Source organism: Hyaena hyaena, unplaced genomic scaffold, assembly GCF_003009895.1.
Source record: "Hyaena hyaena isolate Hyena2069 unplaced genomic scaffold, ASM300989v1 scaffold_663, whole genome shotgun sequence".
In the NCBI taxonomy this organism is placed as follows: Eukaryota; Metazoa; Chordata; class Mammalia; order Carnivora; family Hyaenidae; genus Hyaena; species Hyaena hyaena.
Window position 1 is genome coordinate 196,962 of NW_024081296.1, and position 6,000 is coordinate 202,961.

Here is a 6,000-nt window from a genome sequence, read left to right on the forward strand (position 1 = left end):
CCGAAAGTAAAGAAAGACCTGGAATCCTCCAACCAAGGGTTATTAGCTCCAACCCCTCTGAGCACACCGTGCTCCCTGAGATCCCCAACTGCCTCCTGAGAGGTGTGGAGAGGAGCTGGACCCTGCCTTTACAATAAATAGATGATTGGCCCGAAATTGTCTCTAGTCAGCAGGCAGGGTATGTGGTCAAGGAGAGGGAACGGCATGACCCAGGAGTTTCCGAGAAATCGGTCCATAGATCTTTCTGTGGACAGCTCCTGCAGCTCCCCTAGCTGCCCTTGGAGGCCCACCAGCCCCTCGAGCATCTCAGTGGTGCATCAGAGGGCTCCACAAACCTAACTCTGAAGCTCTCACACCCCTTCTGGCGACCGGCTCCCAACATCCTACTTCCTGCCTTTACCCTACTGTCCTGGGAGAAGGCTGCTAGAGTCATCTCCATGTAAGAGGGTGGACGGAAGAGAAACTGAGGCAACTAACTGGGAGCTTCCAGTCCACTGGCCTCTCACCACAAGCCCACCAACCCATTCCCAGCCGGTATCTGGTGGAGGAGACCTTCTTGGGGTTTCCTTCTGCAAGCTGAAATCACTCCCGCAACTCCTGTGGAAAGCCAAAGACTGGGAAACTGTAGTGGCAAAGGGTCATGGATTGGGAGAGTACAAAAGAACCCGAGTGGGGGATGGCGCAGGTTAAGGAAAAAAGCAGGAAAAGGGAAAAGAGAGCATCTCGTTTTTCCTCACTCCCCCTTCCCCCAATTGAGAAGGCAGATTTACAGCCTCGGTTTGGTGGGGGGGGGGAGGGGTGAGCATAAGGAAGACAGATCTGCAGTTCTGCCCTCTGAGTGTCTGGGTACTTAGCTTTAACTCCCCCATTAGCATCAATCCCCATCTTGCTGCCCATCCGTCTTCTGACATCAGCTCCTTCCCCTTTCTGTAGCCCAGGCTTTCTGACCCTAAGTGGCTCTTAAAGGGCCAGTCTGGACCCTTCTCTCCCTCCCTTTTCCCACTCCAGGCAAAGGTCTAGCGTGTGCGCTTTTGTGCATGCGCTGTGGCCATCCTTACTAAAGCCCCAGTGGATGGAGGGCACAGTGTGTGTGTGTGTGTGTGGGGGTGCCTCTTCCCCAGCTCTCTGTTCTCTTTAGACACCCCCCCCCCAGCCCTGCCATATCACTGACCGCTATCTTTGTTCACTACTTACCCAAGCCCAGAGTAAGCCTTCTGGCTGGGGTGGGGGGTCACAAACACATGGTGCTTGGAGCTAAGGGCTGGAGAAGGTATGTGTGTGGATCACAGGACAGATCCTCTCCCTCCCTCACTTCCTGGAGGCCCAGGGCAGGGAGTATCAAGGGCTACTGGCTGGTTTTAATTCTCAGCCAGCAGTGGGGGTGGACAGGTTGGGGGCTGAGACTCCTAGGAGATGCCCTGAGCCCCACATTCTTAGCCTCCTTTCCCAGGGACCCAGGCTGGGTGTGTTGGGGGAGGGGAGTCAAATCTTCCTCTCCCTCTGAGGGAGGTGACATGCCAGAGAACCCTGCCTCTGGATTTCCTGGCTCCTCTCCTCTATTTCTCAGCAACTGAGGTTAGGGGGACAGAGGGGAACCTGGCTTCTCCCCATCTCTCTCCATCTTGTGCTCTAACTGCCCTCCAGGGGCTATAAGAATGCCAGGATGCTTGGAAAGTTCCTCCTGCATCTGCCTTCAATCCTTTCTGCTGCAAAGATCCACGTCTTCCAAGGGGCTCTCCGGAGACCCCCTTCCTGATATCTGAAACCCATTCCCCACCTCCCTCCCCCGGCGCTCCCTTCTCTGGCTCAGGATGAGAGGCAATTGGTGGGTGGGGGCCTTGGGAAAGTGGCCACGCTAAAAATAGGAGCCCCCAGCTGCACCCCGCATGGCCCCTTATTTATCAACTTCCAAATCTCACTCTCAAAGAAGCATAAATATTCCTAATTCCTGAAGGCCAGCCCTGAACTCATAAATTTCACTAGGGAGGTGGGCAAGGGGGAGGAGTGAGGTGTAAGGGAAAGGGGAGCCCACCGCAGCCTTGAGTGGAGCGTCTCCTGGGGGGGACGAGGAACTCGCCTCACCCTCCCCTCCCCCCCATCCCCCACGACAGCCAACACCCCCCCCCCTGCCCAGACGCCCATGGGTCTTCCTTGAGAGGAGGGGTAGGCATTCTTTCTCTCAGGAGTTCCTCTGGGGACTTCGTCTTTTCTCACTACCCCCTACGCCATAAACACCACCCTTAGTTCTGTCTTCTCTCTTAGTTCTCCATCCTTCTCCCCCTTGTCTTCCCTATTGCTTTCCAGTTCTCTTTCCCTGCGCCTCTCTGTCACCTCTCTAGTGCGCCTCTAAGCCTCTTCCTCCTCAGAGCTATTGTCTGAAGGGAAATTTCAGCCTCTTATTCAGCAGTCTGGATAGTGAGGTTTGAACACAAGTCTCTCAGTTCCCGGATTCCCACCCCCCCCCTCGCCGCCCCACTGCAGCCCATTTGCCCCTTCAAATGCGCCCTTTCGCCCTTTCTCTTCAGCCCCTCCTTTCTTCTCCTCAGATGATCCCCTTCTTTCTGTCCCTCAGTCACCCCTTTCTCCTCAGCCTTCCTTTTATTCCCATCACCCCTCTCATCCCCTCAGTTTCCCCTTCGCTCTTCACTTCATTCTCTGTCCCTCCTCAATCTTCTCTCCCTACTCTATTCTCACCCCACCGCTACCCCTCAGATTAACTCCCCCCTCCCCCGCCCGCCCCATATTTACTCCTCCAGACCCCATCCTCTGCTAGGGATCCCACCACCACCACACCCCAATTCGCCCTCCCAAAGGATGAAAGAGAAGGGAGGAGGGGGCTTGAGGAACAGGTACAGAGAGTGCGGTTCCTCAAGAGGAGGGAGGGAGAGAGGGGAGCAAGCAGAGGAGAGGGAGACGGAAGCTTTGGCGAGGGGAGGGGCATCCTGACTCCCCAGCTGCGCCCCCCTCTTCCCCGAAGCCACGGAGCCATAAATCAGGGCCAAGGCTGTTTGGCCAATGGCGGAGTGACTCGTAAATCGGCCTGTCAAGCTCAGCCAATGAGCGGAGGCGTTAAATCAAGTCCTGTCAGCGCTTGGCCAATGAGAAGCCCTGGGCTGACCATAAATCTGCCTGTGAGAGACAGCGAAAGAGAGAGAGTGTGCGAGCGAGCAAGAGCTGCTCGGGCGGGGGACTGGGGAGGGGGCGCGGGGCGAGCGGGGAGGGGCGGCGGGGAGAGGGGGAGGAGGGAGAGAGGAGTTTCAGAGAAAAAAGGCGATAACGGAGGTACAAGAGACGGAGACAGCCTACAGGAGAGACGGACAGATGGAGAGAGACAAAGAGAAGCCGTGAGAGATAGCGTCAGAAAGTCAGCGATAGAGCTCGCGCTCGCGCGGGGCACTGACAGAGATAAGAGACAAAGAGAGACAGACACTGACGCCCACTCATGCGGGCCCCCAAATGCATACACTTCCCAGAGACACGCGTGAGCGCCGCACCACGAAGGAGCTCGTGCGTGGACCCAGACGCGCCACGCACGCCCGCGTGAGAAAGCCCGAGAGACAGCCTTGCTTTTCTTCCGCCTCTTTCTCCTCATTAAGTTGTTTATTGAAATTTGGGGGGGGGGTGTCCAGGATGAGAGAGGAGGGGGTTGTTTTCCTGCTAAGATCTGGCTACTCTGGTCTCAGACTCCCAGGGTTTCCTCCTGGGTCCCGTGAGTCATTTGTTTTCCAGCGACCGATAGTTGGGAAGTCCCTCCTCAGGTCTAACTTCAGTCTCGGTTGCTGCTCCTTTCTCCTTGCCAAAGCTTTTGAATTGCCTTCAAGGAATATGAAAAGTGAACCCTTTTACGGACCTTCAGAGAACTGCCAGCTTTCAGAATCTTAGACGGGTTGAGCAGGAAGGACTTTTAGGAATTATCCGGTAACTTGATTCTCGTTTTAGAAAGGCAGCTGTCCTGTAGTGGTTAGACATGTGGGCTGAAGTGAGACTCCCGCCCTCAACTCATGGTCATACCACTTACCCGCTGGACACACTGCTTAAACCAATTGTGCTTGGATTTCTTCATTTGTAAGAATGAGATTATAATAGATACTTAATGGTAAAATTTTGAAGAATTACACAAAATAATACATTTACAGGGTTTAGGACAGCGTTGAGCCCATGGTGGGACTGCACCCCAACCCCAACTTTGTACACATGATAAAACCTGTAGTTCAGATGGTCCAGGGTCCTGCTCAAATTATTTTATTTTTTTTTCCTATTTTTAATTTTTTTAATGTTTTATTTATTTCTAGGAGAGAGAGAGAGAGAGACAGCGTGAGCAGGGGAGGGTCAGAGAGAGAGGGAGTCACAGACTCTGAAACAGGCTCCAGGCTCTGAGCTGGCAGTCAGCACAGAGCCCGATGCGGGGCTCGAACCCACGAACCGCGAGCGCGAGATCATGACCTAAGCGAAAGTCGGACGCTTAACCAACTAAGCCACCCAGGCGCCCCTTTTTTCCTACTTTTTAAAACATTTTTTCATTTTTGAGAGAAAGAGAGTGTGAGTTGGGGGAGGGGCAGAGAGAGAGGGAGACACAGAATCCGAAGCAGGCCCCAGGCTCTGAGCTGTCAGCCCAGAGCCCAACATGGGGCTCAAACCCGTGTACCATGAGATTATGACCTGAGCGGGATGCTTAACCGACTGAGCCACCCGGGCGCCCCTCACATTCACAGAGCCAATCATCAGAGAGCCTTGATGAGAACCCTTGTCTCTATGCTCCCAAGCTGATGTTCTTTATTGGTCCTGCTGTCCACTCCACCTGTCCGGGCCCCTGCTTCAGTGCCCTGAACTTGACTCCGTTTTTAGGCCGCTGTGACTTTTGTGGAAGATGAACGCTCAGAAGCACATGTTCTGGATTAGGACACAGGATTCCTGGGACTTGGAATTGTGTTGAATGCGAGGACATTGATCTGTCTCCCCTGACTATGGTTCTTTCTGCCCTTGTCTGCATCTCCCTGGACTTCACTTTGTTGCCTCCCAACCATGGACTTGGGAGCAGGGAAGGGACAGCATGTAGCCAAAGCAGCATTACTGTCGATCAACATGACTCTTACATTCCACCGCTTGCACAGTGCCCACCCTGCTCCCCCCGCAATTTCCAACGAAATAGACAGTAAACATCTTATGAATCATCCTAACTGTCTAATTCTTTACTTTCCCACCCTAAGCTTTGGGGAAAAGAAAGGGGTGCAGAGCTCTGGGTCTTCGCCCTTGCTGGCTGGGTGGGAGGTGGTCTGTCGCCTCCCAGTCCCTCTTCTGTCCGGAACACCAACCAGGAAACACAGAGAACCAGCGTCACCTGGTGGCCACAGGTGCTTTCTCGCAGTTCACAAGGGTGCCAGACTGGGGTAACAGGATGGTGGTCATGCTGGATGAAGGGAATATGGTCTCCCCTCAGCTGGACCCCAGAGCCCTCTTAACTAGAGTCTCTGTTCTTCTCCCATAACCCGGGATGAGAAGAACAAGCCTGGGGGAAGTGAGGGGCCAGGACTTCCCTGGTTTAGGTCTGGCCTGTGTGACAGCGAGGGCAGCTAGAACCCCTCTCTGCCATTGCCTCAGCTAAGCTCAGTTCATTTCCACGGAGCAGGGACCCCTCTTCCATGACCATTCTCTCCTTATAGGGCAAGGGCCAGGGGGCTGGGCTCACTGCAGCGGCTATCAAAGCTGGATTCCAAAACCTTTCTGAGCTAAATAAACCTGTTTGTGGGGCTTGGGTGCACCGATCTGGGTGGCAGTGGTTAGTGGCAGGACCCATGTCTGGGAAGTTAAACAAGAAGACAGGTGGATCCTCTTAAACCAACTCACGTGACTTATACCTGCAGACCCTTCAGCTGAAGGCTGTGTCCTGGGCCCACTGCTTCCCCACCCTGCTGTGACCGAGGTTACCCAAACTCTCGACTGCTCGGTTCCAGCTGCATACCAGAACTGGCCTATTATTCCCCTAAGACCACACCTGGGCAC